This window comes from Ursus maritimus, unplaced genomic scaffold (genome assembly GCF_017311325.1).
Source record: "Ursus maritimus isolate PB19 unplaced genomic scaffold, ASM1731132v1 scaffold_14, whole genome shotgun sequence".
NCBI lineage: Eukaryota > Metazoa > Chordata > Mammalia > Carnivora > Ursidae > Ursus > Ursus maritimus.
In genome coordinates, this window is record NW_024423786.1 from 42,686,713 (window position 1) to 42,700,796 (window position 14,084).

Genomic DNA, 14,084 nt, shown 5'->3' on the forward strand with positions numbered 1-14,084 from the left:
TATGTGGGGACTCCTCCTCCCAGGAGCTCAAGGTAGGGCAGACAAGGCCACCTGGCTAGTGGGTGTTGGTCCAGTAAAGGTAGAGTCTGCTTAGTGCAAAGAGGTATGTATTCAATACTTTTCTCCTAGTTCAGCCCCCACATCATCTACGAGGTATGAGATAGGATTAGTTGAACCTCGGCTTCTCAAACATGTATGTGCACAGGAATCACCCAGGGATCAGAAAGTCTGGGGTGCATCTGAGATTCTGCATCTCTAACGGGCTCCCAGGAGGTGCTGATGCTGCCAGCGCATGGCCTGCCCTTTGCGTAGCAAAGAGCTAACGGATATCTCTAGTGTCACACAGTCAATTGTAACATCTAAGTGACTCAGGAGTAAAGACGAGACACACGGCCACTGGTGTGCTTCCCAATACTTACTTGTTCTGTTACATTTGGAAGCAAAAACCCATCTGAATGAGTGGGAAGCTTGGAGGATAAAATCTTAATAAGAAGAAAGGAAGGGAGGGAGGAGAGGAGGAAGGAAACAAGGAGAGAAAGAAGGGAGAGGAAAGGGAGCGAGGAAAGAAGTAAAATGGAATGAAAACAAATTACTTCAGGGGCGCCTGGGTGGCTCAGTTGCTAAGCGTCTGCCTTCAGCTCAGGGCGTGATCCCGGCGTTATGGGATCGAGCCCCACATCAGGCTCCTCCGCTGGGAGCCTGCTTCTTCCTCTCCCACTCCCCCTGCTTGTGTTCCCTCTCTCGCTGGCTGTCTCTCTCTCTGTCTAATAAATAAATAAATTAAATATTTAAAAAGAAAGAAAGAAAGAAAACAAATTACTTCAAAGGCCATATAGTAAAAGACAACTTAGTAGAATTTTGCTAAATAGAAATTGGTCCTATTGGACTTACTTATAAATACATTTAAATTATTTGAAATTAGCCAACTGTTCGTCAAATGGAGGAAAGACTTTTTTTAAGAGTGTTAACATCTCTCCACCGGAGTCTTGCTTGCACGTTAAATTTGCTTAGCAGATCCAAAGACAAAGACTAATCCCTATCAAAATAACCAAGTTTCCTTCTGAAGTGAACTAACCACACATGAACAATTCAATTCAACCCATCAAACAATGTCTGAACATCTTGTACATACTAAGCACCGTCTTTGGTCCTGCAGATAAAGAGAAAAAAGATACTAAATGCCCATTCTCGGGAGCTCAGGGCTAATGGTGGAGACAGACAATTGAAACGCCCCTCTCCCATAATCTATAGTGGTGGTAAAAATGGGGACTGTGGAACAGAGAGGAGGGACACATGTCTCAGCCTGGAGAGGAAGAAGAACGTAGGGGGTAGAGAGAGATCAGGAAAGGCATCCTGGAGGAAGTGATTTGAGTACTGTCCTCCTTGTGTGATTGTCAAACAATCTTTCAGATGTCCACTCTTCACATCCCCAAAACTACATCTAGGAAGATGGTTAGATGCAGGGCCAAAAAAGCTGTCTCTGAAATCTTCTGGCCTCCTTGGTCGGGAAGAGCTGGCTGGGAAGTCCTCAGCTCCTTGGCTCTTTTGCCACCTCCTACCTCGTATGGCCAGTAGGGGGCAGAGCCAGTAGCCCTAAGCCAAAACAAGTCTTCAAGATCGCCCTGAAATTACACTAATGTGTTCATTAGCATCTCATTAGCATCCTTTGACAGCAGAAAAGCATAAATAATTCATTGGTTCTGCTCTAGAATATCTAATGGAGTGGTCCAAACTCACTTGCAGAAGGGGCAAGCCTAAGGAGCTGGGGGGGGGGGGATGTGAAATGGGGCACCGGCTCTCACACTGGAAAGTCTTCCCTTATGGGCCCACAGTGCTGCTCTGATGGAAGAGAACAAAGCGATACATCACTTTCCCTTCATCCAAGAAGAACACCCTCTGAAAGAAGGGAAACTGACCAGGGTGACCCTCTTTCAAAACAGAATAAAGATTCAGTGTCAGAAGGCTCACAGCACCCCCAATCAGCCTCTTCCAGGGCTCCAGATGTGCCACACACAAAAAGATCCAGGCCAAATTATGAGAAGTGCTGTAATGCAGAGACTGTATAAGCATCGTCTGACAAAGGGTTTTCTCAAACATTATTGACCATGGAACCATTTTTTTTTAATTGCTGAGGACTTACTTTCATGAAACACTCATGTTCCATGGAGCTGAGCTGCAGTTTGAGTCCAAAGGCTGTCTGTTGGCAGAATTCCTTCTTGCTCAGGTGAGGTCAGTCTTTGTTCTATCAAGGCCTTCAACGGACTGGACGAGGCCCACCCACATGATGGAGGGGAATCCACGTTAGTGAAAGTCTAATTGTTGATTTCATCCGAAAAGCACTTTCACAGAAACATACAGAATAACATTTGGCTAAATATCTGGGCACCAATGACCCAACCAAGTGGACACATAACATTAACCATCACGGTGACCAATCTGGTGTCATGCCACTCCATATATGGGGTCAGCTAAGGAGCTCTCCTGGGGCCGGAGGAGCCGAACCTTCCTAGCTGGCTCACTTACACAGCAGGTGAGTTAGTGCTGGCTGTGGGATGGGAACTGAGCTAGACTGTTGGTATGGAGTTAGAGGACTGGGTTTCTCTCTCTCTGGGCTTTTCCATGAGGCTGCCTGAACTTTCTCCGGCAAGATGACAGACTTCAAAATCAGGTGTTCCTGAACATACTACAACCCACCCTCAAATGGCCATTTCTGCCACATACAAAATACTCACCCCCAAAAGTCACATCCCTCTACCACCCCTGGCAAAGGACCAGGGTCTCATCATCTAAATAAGGTTCAGATGTGGATGAGGCTTCTCAGCACTTCAAAGACAGACACAAAACATTCTACCCACTGAGGAGTGGGATGTATGTCCCCTCCTCTGGAATCTGGGGAGCTCCATTGACCTTGCTGAGAAACAGAAGATGGCAAAGTGACACCATGCCTGCTTCTAGGTCTGGGCCTTAAAGAGACTGGTGCTTTCCGCTTTCTGTCTCTTGGAACACTTGCTCTGGGCCCTAAGCCACCGTGAAGTCCAATAACCCTGAGACCACACTGCTGGGGCCACCACATGTAGACGGACGTTCCAGTCAGTAGTCACCACTGAGCCCAGCCTTCTAGCCACTCCCGACAAGGCTTCAGATGTGCGAGTGACACCATCTTGGACCTTCTAGACCAGCCGAGACAGCAGATGCCCAGCACTGAGTAACCTTCATGGGCACCCCAAGGAATAGGTCTGCCCAGATTCCTGACCCACAAAATCGCATATTAAAATAATTATTGTTTTAAGGCACAGGAGTAGCTAATAGGAACAAACAGTATTTTAACATCTTTTTTAGTTCAGTACTTTATAAACTCTTGGCTTTGTGTTTAATAGCAGAAACCTCTTTTCCAATAAAATTTCACAGGGAACCCTAATTTATAAAGAGATCTGAGGGAGCTCCTTTGCTTGAAGTAAGGATGGGGGACATGAACTCCTTCAACCTTCTTATCCCTGCCCCACGGCTAAGGCGCTTCTGGAAACATGTAGAGACCTCAGAACACAATCAAAGACTGCAAATCCAGTCCTACTCTTTGTTCTACAAAGACCATACTTGAGATTCAAGGGCTAAATGGCCTGCTTTGCGTAAGCACTTCTCAAAATCTGGTCCCCAGCTCAGCAGCATCAACACCATCCAGAAATGTATTAGAAATGCAAATTCTCTGGCCATATTCCAGATCCACCAAATCAGAATCTCTGGGGTGGGGCCCAGCACCCTGGGTTTTAACAAGCCCTGCAGGGGATTCTTCTGCAAGCTGTGGTTGGAGAACCGCTACCGTATATCACAGAGTGAGGTGATTACCAAGCACATATTTTGACTTGATCAAGACCTGGGTTTGAATCCTGGACACTTCTTAGCTTTGTGACTTTGGGCAAGTTACTTAATATCTCAGCCTCAGATTCCCTCTCTGGAAAGAGAAGAGTGTAGTAACTACTGGTGATTCCCTCTGAGGGTCCCAACCTTCTTGAATGATGGAAACAAAGAGGGGACTCTAAGGGCCAGCCTGATGTGGTGACTGAGCCCAGCTGGAAGGAGGAGTGACTGCCATTTCCTGAGTCAGGGTTCTGGGGTTTTCTTCTAAGTATCTTTGACTAATTCCAAGAAAGCAGGGGAGGCAATGAGGAGATGAAACCACTGAGATTTAATTTACGCTGACTGGCTTCACTAGAATTTCTGAGAAGCCTCAGGTGTCTCCAGCACACAGGCTCAAGTCCACCACGGTCAAGCCCCTGTCTGAGGCTCCAGCCCAAAAGCCTCTGCCCTTCACCTGGACCTCCCTGGACCTCTCTGCATGCATGATGAAGCAAGCCAGACCACCGCTGGTTCCGCCTCTAATGACTTCATCTTCCTATTTTTTCCTTCTTCCTCGCAATAATGTCAATACCAGAAGGAGGAGGTTGTCAGGGCAACCCAGAGTGGAGGTGGGAAGTCCATCCTTGACCTAAACCTTAAGTCTGTTTGGTTAGACACCCACTGAGTTCTTGCCTGCCTTGTTTCCTGATATCAAGAATGTAAAAAATTTGACGTTTTCTGTTTTTCTCCTCTTTTCTCTCCCTCTAATAATCTCTTTCTTCCCCCCACCTCTCTTTCTCCCTCTCTTCTCTCTCAGCGGAGTTGGCCTGACCTGTGTACATTCTCCCGAATTTACTAGCTTTGACTCCTGTTTCTATGAGCCAATACTGATAACCTTTTCTCCCTAACCCAATAGTTCGAGACCCTCCAATACCCTGTCTGATCAGTATTGCTCGCCCCACCCCACCCCGGACAGGAATTACATGAGGCTGAGCACCAGGGGGGCCTGGGAGCAGGTGGCGGACTCACGAAGTCAGGGCTGGCGGTGTTACTGGTTTATTAATTCCCGTCTCCCTGGCCTGCATTTTCTCCATTACAAAACTAGAATGTTGGTCTCCGAGTTGCCATAATTGTGTTATGATACCATTTAAAATGATAAAGAAAAAGTCTGGAGAGGGGAAAAAAAACCAGAATACAGACAGAGATTATGTCTAAGAGATGAGATAATGATTTTTATATTTTTCTGTACTTCCTGAATTTTTTTTTACAATGAGCATATATTACTTTTTAAACTTTCTTTCTGAAGTAGATTTACAGGAAGTTGCAAAAATAGTAGAGAAGTTCCATGTGTCCTCTACCCAGACGTGTACCCAGACGTGTATTACTTTTATAATAAAAAATGAAGAGTTAAAAAAAATACTCCTATATAATCAAGAACCAACTTGAGAGTTCCCAATGGCCAGATCTGAGATAATTTGAGTAACAAATAATCATAGTAAAGGATTATAACCCATAGGAAGAAAGAAAACATTCACAAGTCCATACTGATGTAAATAAATACTTGAATAAATAAATAAGAAGGGACAAATCTACTTTACACAATTCCAATTAATAAAGGTAGAAGGAATGATAGAAATAGGAAATCAACAAGAGGCAAACAGCACAGTAATAACTGTTGTCTATAAGTACCATCAATGGCTATTAAAATTTATGGGCAAGAGAATGAGAAACAGGATAATTCCATAGTCTCAAGATTCATTATGAAGGGAAAAACAGAAACCAAGCATACACCCACCACCTTACCCAAGGAATCAAAGTCAACATTACCAGTAATGACATATTGATGTCATGCATCCCTGATATGATTCACAATGTCACTTCTGGTATTCTTGTCCAAAATGCATTACTTCAACCTAATCACAAGAAAACCTCAGACAAACCCAAAGTGAGGGACATCCTATAAAATGTTTGACCAGCACTCTTCAGAAGTGGCAAGGTCATAAGAGACAAGGCAAGACTGAGTGAGAAACTGTCCCAGATTAAAGGAGGTTAAGGAGCCATAAACACTAAATGCAATGTGGGGAATCTGGATTGGATTCTGAACTAGTCAAAGGAGATTAGTGGAAAAACTGAGTGCACCCGTTAGGATTCTCAAATGTAGGCAATGGAAACCAACTCTGGTTAAATAAGATTTATCAGAAAAGTATCAGGCCTGGGAGGAAGACACCAGATTTGAACCTAAACAGACTGGCTCCAGAGGTCCAGCTTGTAACCACTACATTTTACTTCCTTTTGACAAACAAATAAACCTTTAAGGAGATGTTCTCTGTTCCAGGCACCAGAGATACAAAATTGAGCAAAGACTCAGTCCCTAAATATAATTACAACCATATTGGTATCCCCAGTCCCAAGCACAATATCAGACTCCTGAAAGATGCTTAATAAATGCCAATCGGATGACTCAATGAACCAATGTGGTAGCTAGCCTCCAAGGTGGCCCCCAATGATCCCCACTTCCTTTTTCCCCTTGGGTAGTCCCTTCCTATGCCGTGATACTAATATGGTAGAAATGATGGCATACGATTTCTGAGGCTAGATCATAAAAGACATTGTGTCCTCAACCTCCTTCTCTAGGATCACTTGCTCTGGGGTAGGCAGCTGCCAAGTCATAGGCACTGGGACAGTCCAGGTTCCACAGTGAGAAACTGACACCTCCCACCAACAGCCATGTGGGAAGGGCCATTCTGGAAGCAGATCCTTGAGCCCCAATCAAGCCTTCAGATGTCTAAGTGCTGGCTGGCATCTTGACATCGGCATCATGGGAGACCTCAAGCCAAAACCACCTAGCCAAGCTGCTTCTGATTTCCTGACCTACCAAAACTTTGTGATAATAATTATTGTTGGTTTAGATGACTAAGTATTGGGGAAATCTGTTACCCAGCAATAGATAATATAATCAGCAAATGAATGAATGTCAGACCTACACTTTCCCTCCTGTGTCCCATGCTTACCACCGCAGCTTTGACAATATTTGATTGTCATGCCTGCATCACCTAGGTGCCCTGAAAACAAAGATGTTCCTTTTCCTCTGGGTCCCCATGGCCTGGTACCATACCTGACAGATAGCAGTTGCTCAGAAATATTTGTTGAATGAATGAGTGCGAAGAGACAAATGGAGTCCTAAGCCCATCTTTATTGAGAGTTTCCCAGAAATCCTAAAAGTGTTGCCACTGGAAGGAAGAAAAGGAATAGATTTTTTAATCAGAGCCATGAAATCAGTAGGCTGTTTTCTCCTGGCTTCCAATCACCAATGTTTTTCAAAGGTATTTGAAATAGAAGCAGAAGTGTTTAGTAAAGAGATCAACACCCTCCCACCACCCACTTGAGTTGAGGAACAACCCCTCCTTCCAAGCTACAAAGGTATAAAATGACCCTTCGCAGGTCACGTCAGTGGGCTGGCTTGTCACTGTTTTGCAAATACCACAATGCATAGAAATTAGTTCTATTCAAAATGTGCTTTTCATCTACTTGGAAAATGAACAAGCAGCCATTAAAAATTATAAGAACTATTAATCAATATGTTAAATAGATCATGTTCAGTGGGAAAAGCAAGAATGAAATTCCATGCGCATTCCGAAGACTGTACTAGACCTGAGCTCCTCAAATCTTCTTGCCCCCCCGTCTCTTAGCATAGGCAGCGCTGGTGTGACCAGTTCTAGGTAGACTCTGGCCATCTTCTCGGAGTGGCAACCCGACATCGTGTGCCCCATGGTTCTTGCCCCTGACCCTGGGACTTCTCTGTTAATGCCATTGCCTGGGACCTAAAGGAAACCCACACGGCACCTATGTAAGAGCAGCCCGGAAGTGTGGGGGAGTCACCCCCTGGGGAAAGCCTCTGACCAATGAGGGGTGGGGAGTCAATGGAACTATGCTTCTCTCTTTTTCCCTCCCACCTATGGAAGGTCTAAATATGGCTCCTCGGATGGTGTTGGGTCCAGCACTCAGCTGTGGCCAACTTCATAATACATTCATGCCTACCCCACTTCCCCATCCCTCCTCATCACTCCCTGGAATCTCTTACCTCAATCAAGAGGTAACTTTTTCTCAGACTGCTTTCTGGGGAACAAGACCAAGACAAGCATCACCATGTTAGAATAAAATGCATTTTAGGGACAGAAACTGCAAGGAACAGGGTCCTCCAGGGCCCACCTTGTGCCTGCAACACCTCCCCACCCTAACACACACAGTGACCCTGAGGTTGCCCTGCTTTGTGTCTGGGCCTTGAGAGTTTTCAAATACACTTTCACAGTGCCCTGGAGGGGGTTGGGGTCGTGATCTACATTATCACTCCCATTTTGCAGAGGAAGAAGCAGAGGTCAGAGGCCAAGGGTTAGAAACACAGTAACAGGTGACAGAGCTAGAACCTGGGTCAAGCCTTCTGGCCTTCATATTAAGGGGTCTGTCCATCATACTCCAGGCCAGTAGTTTGCAAACTTCTCCTTCTCAGGATCCCACTACGCTTTTAAAAATTACTAAAGATCCCAGGGTTGCCTGGGTGGCTCGGTCAGTTGGGCGTCCAACTCTTGGTTTTGGCTCGGGCTGTGATCTCATGGATCATGGGATTGAGCCCTGCATCGGGCTTTATGCTCAGTGGGGAGTCTGCTTGAGATTCTCTCCCTCTGTCCCTGCTCCTGCCCCTGCTTGCTGGTGTGCTCTCTCTAAAATAAATAAATCTTTAAAAATTATTGAAGATCCCAAAGAACTTTTGTAAGCCCCATGGGAATAGGAACAAGGATCACCCTTTTCTCAACCGTCTGTGCTCACTCACTCCCCATTGAATACTCACACAGTAGGTGGTCAATTCTTGCGGCAGGATGAGACAGAGAGAGGATGGAAGGGGAATGGAAGGAAAGACCACCCCAGGTCCAATGTCACTATGGTGTCACTGCCATAAGCACCTGCCCCTTCTGGAATGTGACCAATGGTTAGAGCCTGCAGACAGTCATTGTCACCATCATAGAGCAGGCACATATATGGAGCAATTACTGTGTACCAGGCACTGTTCTCTCACTTTACATGGATGGTATTTACTCTTCAACAAGAACAACCCTATTTCTCAGCTGGTATTATTATTATTTTTTCAAAGAGCTGGCATATACTATTTTATTAGTTTCAGGTGTGCTACCCAGGGATTCGACAATTCTATGCATTATGAAATTCAGTTTGGATTATTTTTACAGATGAGGAAACTAAGGCACAGAGAGGCTAAATAACCTGTCCACAGTCACAGAATTAGTAAAGAGTGGAACCAGAGTCCGCTCCAGGCTCTACGAACCTAATAACAGCTCGATGCTGCCCCTCAGGTGGGAAAGAAGAATCTGGAAGGGGCTGCCATAAGATGGGAGCACGTGAATGAAGATGATGAGGGGAAAACGGCCAGGGCTGCAGCCTCTGGTCCACACTCACCGCTTCAATCCCACGCAAATATACCCAAGTTCATCGGTGTACCGGTAAACATCTCACCATTCACTCTCTTGAGGGGCAGGGACTGATGAGTAAGCATCCGCCCATTTCCATGGTGTAAATGTTCTCTTACCATGGCAGATTTCAAGAGACCAATGGTTTAACACTAGTTTACAAAGTTTCTGAGTATTTAACAAGGTGCTCTTGGGAACCAGTAAGAGCCCGCTCCAACAGACCACTACACACGCCAGTCCAGCAGTACTGATGCGGCCCTTAGGTATCCAGCAACACACAAGACGCTAACCAAACCACCGCCATGACTATTATTAATCTCATGATACCAATGACAGCACTGAGGCTCCAAGAGATAATTTTCTCAGGGCTACAAAGCTGGAATGAAACTGAGCAGGGACTCAAATTCAAGCCTCTAGACCTGCACTGGTCAGTATGGTGACCACGAGCCACACGTGACTACTGAACAGTAGACGTGTGGCTGGTCCAAGCTGAGATGTCGCTGAAAGTATAAAATACACACCAGATTTTGAAGACTTTGTTAGAAGAAAAAAGAATGTGAAGGATCTCATTTATATATTTTTACATTAACTGTATGTTGAAATGATAATATTTGGGATAGGTTGGGTTAAATAAAATACATGCTTGAAATTCATTTCTTTTCTAACGTGGCCACCAGAAAAGTTAAAGTTCGATATCTGGCTCACATTATATTTCAATTAGCATGACTCTAGACTCCTGGTCTAGTACTCCCTCCCAAAGCACCAGGCACTTCTCATAGTCAGCGATACCCAAATCCCTGCAGGGTCTTGTGTGCAAGAATGCATGTGTACGTGCACACACACACACTCAATCCCACCCGTGCAGAGGATCACTCCCCCTCTCTGCCCCTTCTCCCCAAACACTCACCACTCACCTCCCAGAGCTCCCCGGCTGCCATAATGGTATGCAACCCACCCACCCCCCATCCTCGGAGCACCCGCCTGAGGACCTCACATCCCCACCCCCGCCAACAACCCTGACAGAAATGGAAATGCTACCTTGGAGCACCTGCCGGGGGTGCCCCCCACGCACAGATCGGCACTGCTCTATCTGGCTGAGCAGTGGGCAGCGGGCAGGCGGCACCTCCCTCTGACCAGGCTTCGTTTCTTTGAGGAGCTCTTCCAAGGGAAGGACATTTACCTCCGTGCCGCAATATCACTGCCCTTGGGTTACAAGAGCAACAGCTCGGGGATTCAAGGTGAAAGTAGCTTCCGTTCCAACCCCACTTTCCCCCAGCCTTCTTCTTTCTGAATCTTCCAGCTTGAACTTTGCAAAAGCTTTTCAGAAGCCCACTGCTGCTGACTTGTCAGAGAATTTACACACCTTTGTGCATGTGTACGGGTGTGTGTGTGTGTGAGAGAGAGGAGAGAGAGAGAGAGGAAGGCAGGAAATCCACATGTTCTCTCCAGCCTCCTCTCCGCCTCATTCACAGGTACACTTGCTCAGTATACCGCTGGCCGTGCTCTGGCCTCACCACACTGGTTCCCTAATTTTTAAGAGTTGGTCTTTTTCAAGTTCACAGCTGTTGGGCATCTCCAAAGGGTTTGGTGTTTTTTTTTTCCCTTAAGTATTAAAAAAAAAAAAAAAAAAGGCACCCAAACCAGACCTTCTGGCTCAGGTGACATTAATCTGGCAATTACACGGAGGTAATTATCCAAACGCAGACTCTGGGTTCTATCAACAGACACCGTCACAGCCCTCACTGTGGCCCAGCAGGACCCTGTTTCCAGAGGTCTCAGCAACCCCTGGCATCGGTCACAACAGCCAGTGAGGGTTTATAAAGACTCATCACAAAACCCAGGTAGGCTCCGGAGATACAGCCTTCCTGCTTACAATTGCTTAATTAGATGGACTAGTGCCCGCTGGATTCCGATCAGATCCGACTCCACGTGGCTCTGGGCTGATGGGGGCAGGGCAACGACTGAAGATTCTAGAAACTGTGGTATGATCGGATGAGACCGGTGTCGTAGAAGTGAGATCCATGTCCTGCGTCACACTGCCATTACTTTGAGACCTGCACACGGGGCTGTACCTCTGGGCCTTCGTTCTTTCCTCAGCGAAATAAGATGGTGCTGAGTCGGCCTCCTGCAGGTTCTGCAGTATCAGGGCTGCAAGTCGCCGGATACCCCAATTCCAGCCGGTTTCTCCTTTGTATCTGCACATAACGAGAGGCAGAAGAGGGTGCACCTGAAGCAAGGTACAATCAGCACTCGATGATCCGATGTCATCAGAGGCCCGCGTATCTCCTCTGCTGGCTGTACTGCCTAGGGACATCTTGTGACCACGTAGCCATCCCAGGCGTCACATCCTAAACCACACTGCTCAGAACCAAGAGCGCACATCTCTCCTGCAGCCTTTCCCAAAGGCTCCTCCCGGAGACCGCCCCTCTCACATCTCATTGGAGGAATGTGGTCACATGCCCACTTCTGAGCCAATCATTGGTAAGGGACAGGGGACGACCGAGATTAGTTTAGAACCCATCTGGCGTTAACCTGAGTCACCTTTCTTTGCGTCCGTGGAGGGAGAGCACCTGAGAAATACCGAGTTTCTGTTTACAAGGAAGAAGGTGGGGGGGGGGGGGGATGTCAGGTGGGCAACCTACAGTGTCTGCTACGGATTCTACTTAGGTTTAAGTGGAAAACAGGGCAGGTCTGGTCCTGTCCAACCTCTCCCCCATCCCCCATTTCTATTTTCCTCCTTTTTCCCCTTTTTATTCCTCTATTCTAGTTATAATTGCAGGGAACATAAACCAAATCAACTTAAGACCTTTTTTACAGGGATTTATTGGCTTATATTAACTGAGAGTTGAAGGGGAGATTTGAACCATCTCCGTTCAGGGGATGGAATGGTATCATTAAGGAGGGCTGGATCTTTCTCTCATCCTCTTCATTGCCAGCTCCGTGCCAGCTTATTTCTCGGGCAAGCTCTTTCTCTCTCTACTCAGCAGATACACCTTTGGCAACGAAAGGCGTCCATGGCTCTCAGCAGCAAGTTCTGGAAGGAGAGTGTTGTGTGGAACATCCTAAGTAGAAGCCACATTTCAAGAAGTTAAATCTGACCATGGGTGGGCTGGTTTGGAGAGAGAAGAGAACAGAGATAGGGAGACCAGAAGGAGGCAGAAATTGACAGGAAGCTGAGTGGGGGCCCCAGGGTTGGGGGGCAGCGTGTGTGGTGACTAATTCTCCGCCTAGTCCTTCCAAGCAAAGGAGAGTCGTGGTCCAAACTCCTGATCATGTCATTCGAGGCCTGACCCCAACTTACTTTTCTGACCATGTCTTCTGGAGCTCAGCAGCACAAACCCCTATCTGTTTTTAGGCAGATCATGACAGCACGCCTGATGAAGCCCTGGTTCCACCTTGGCCACCCTTCCCGGCCTGTCTGCTCAGTTATACCTTCAACCAACCTTCAAGGTGCAAGCTCACCCCCTCCTGACACAGCCCTATAAGGATTTCCTCCTTCCTTGAATAAATGCACTACCCATTCCTGGCCACTCCTGGAATCTGCGTTGCTTCTCCATCCCGTCCCCACCAGAGCCCACCTGCAGACTTGGCATCTCCACCCTCAGGAAAGATTCTCTCCTGAAACAGGGGGAGTTGAAGGAATTCCAGGGATTCCATATGAAGTTTCTCTGGTTGCCAGTTCAGCTCTGACCTTGTGTCCCAGCGAGAGAACTGGGTGCCTAACTTGTGCCCCGCAGCAGTGACAGCCAACATTTCCAAGCCCCGAGCGCTTCACTTGTGTTATTTCGTAGTAAAAGCCACACTAGCATTTTTCCTATCTTACAGAGGCAACTGAGGCACAGAGAAGTTAAGAACCCTACCCCCAATCAAAGGAGAGAACACAGACTCCACCTCTTGAGGAGGAAGGGGCAAACTTCTGGAACAGCACCTTGAACCAGGACTATTGTTGGAACCATTTAAAAAATTTTAAATTTCATACAGCGTTGAAGTGTGATGTGAGAGCTGATGTTTATCAAAGTGAGAGCGTACACCTGACCCAGTTCCCTTCAAAAGTAATCTTTCTTACTTTTTAATTTTTTTTAAGTTTGTTTGTTTGTTTGTTTTAGAGGGCATGCCACAAGCAGGGAGGAGAGGCAGAGGGCGAGAGAGAGGGAGAGGGAATCTCAGGCAGACTTCCCGCTGAGCACAGAGCCCAACATGGGGCTCAGTCCCACAACCCCAAGATCATGACCTGAGCCAAAGCCAAGAGTCAGACTCTTAACCAACTGAGCCACCCAGGTCCCCCATCTTGCTCTCTTTTTTTAAAAAATGGCTTTTTATTTTCAAATAATTTTAGAATTGTGTGAGTAGCAAAGATAGTACAAAAAATTCTTGTATTCCCTCCATCCCGGTCCCTCTACTGTTAACATGTGAAATAACGGGGAGACATTTATCATGGCACATTAAGCCATGAGATCTTGATCTCTGAGGAGTTTCTCTGTGCAGTTTCTTGGTCTTTCCTTATCTTTCATGCCCATGTTACTTTTGAAGGGAACTGGGTCAGGTGTACGCTCTCACTTTGATAAACATCAGCTCTCACATCACACTTCAACGCTGTATGAAATTTAAAATTTTTAAAGTGAGTAAAATCCGGGGCACCTGGGTGGCTCAGTTGGTTAAGTGTCTGCCTTCAGCTCAGGTCATGATCTCAAGGTCCTGGGATTGAGCCCCGCGTGGGGCTCTCTGCTCATCGGGAAGTCTGCTTCTCCCTCTCCATCTGCCACTCCCCCCCCC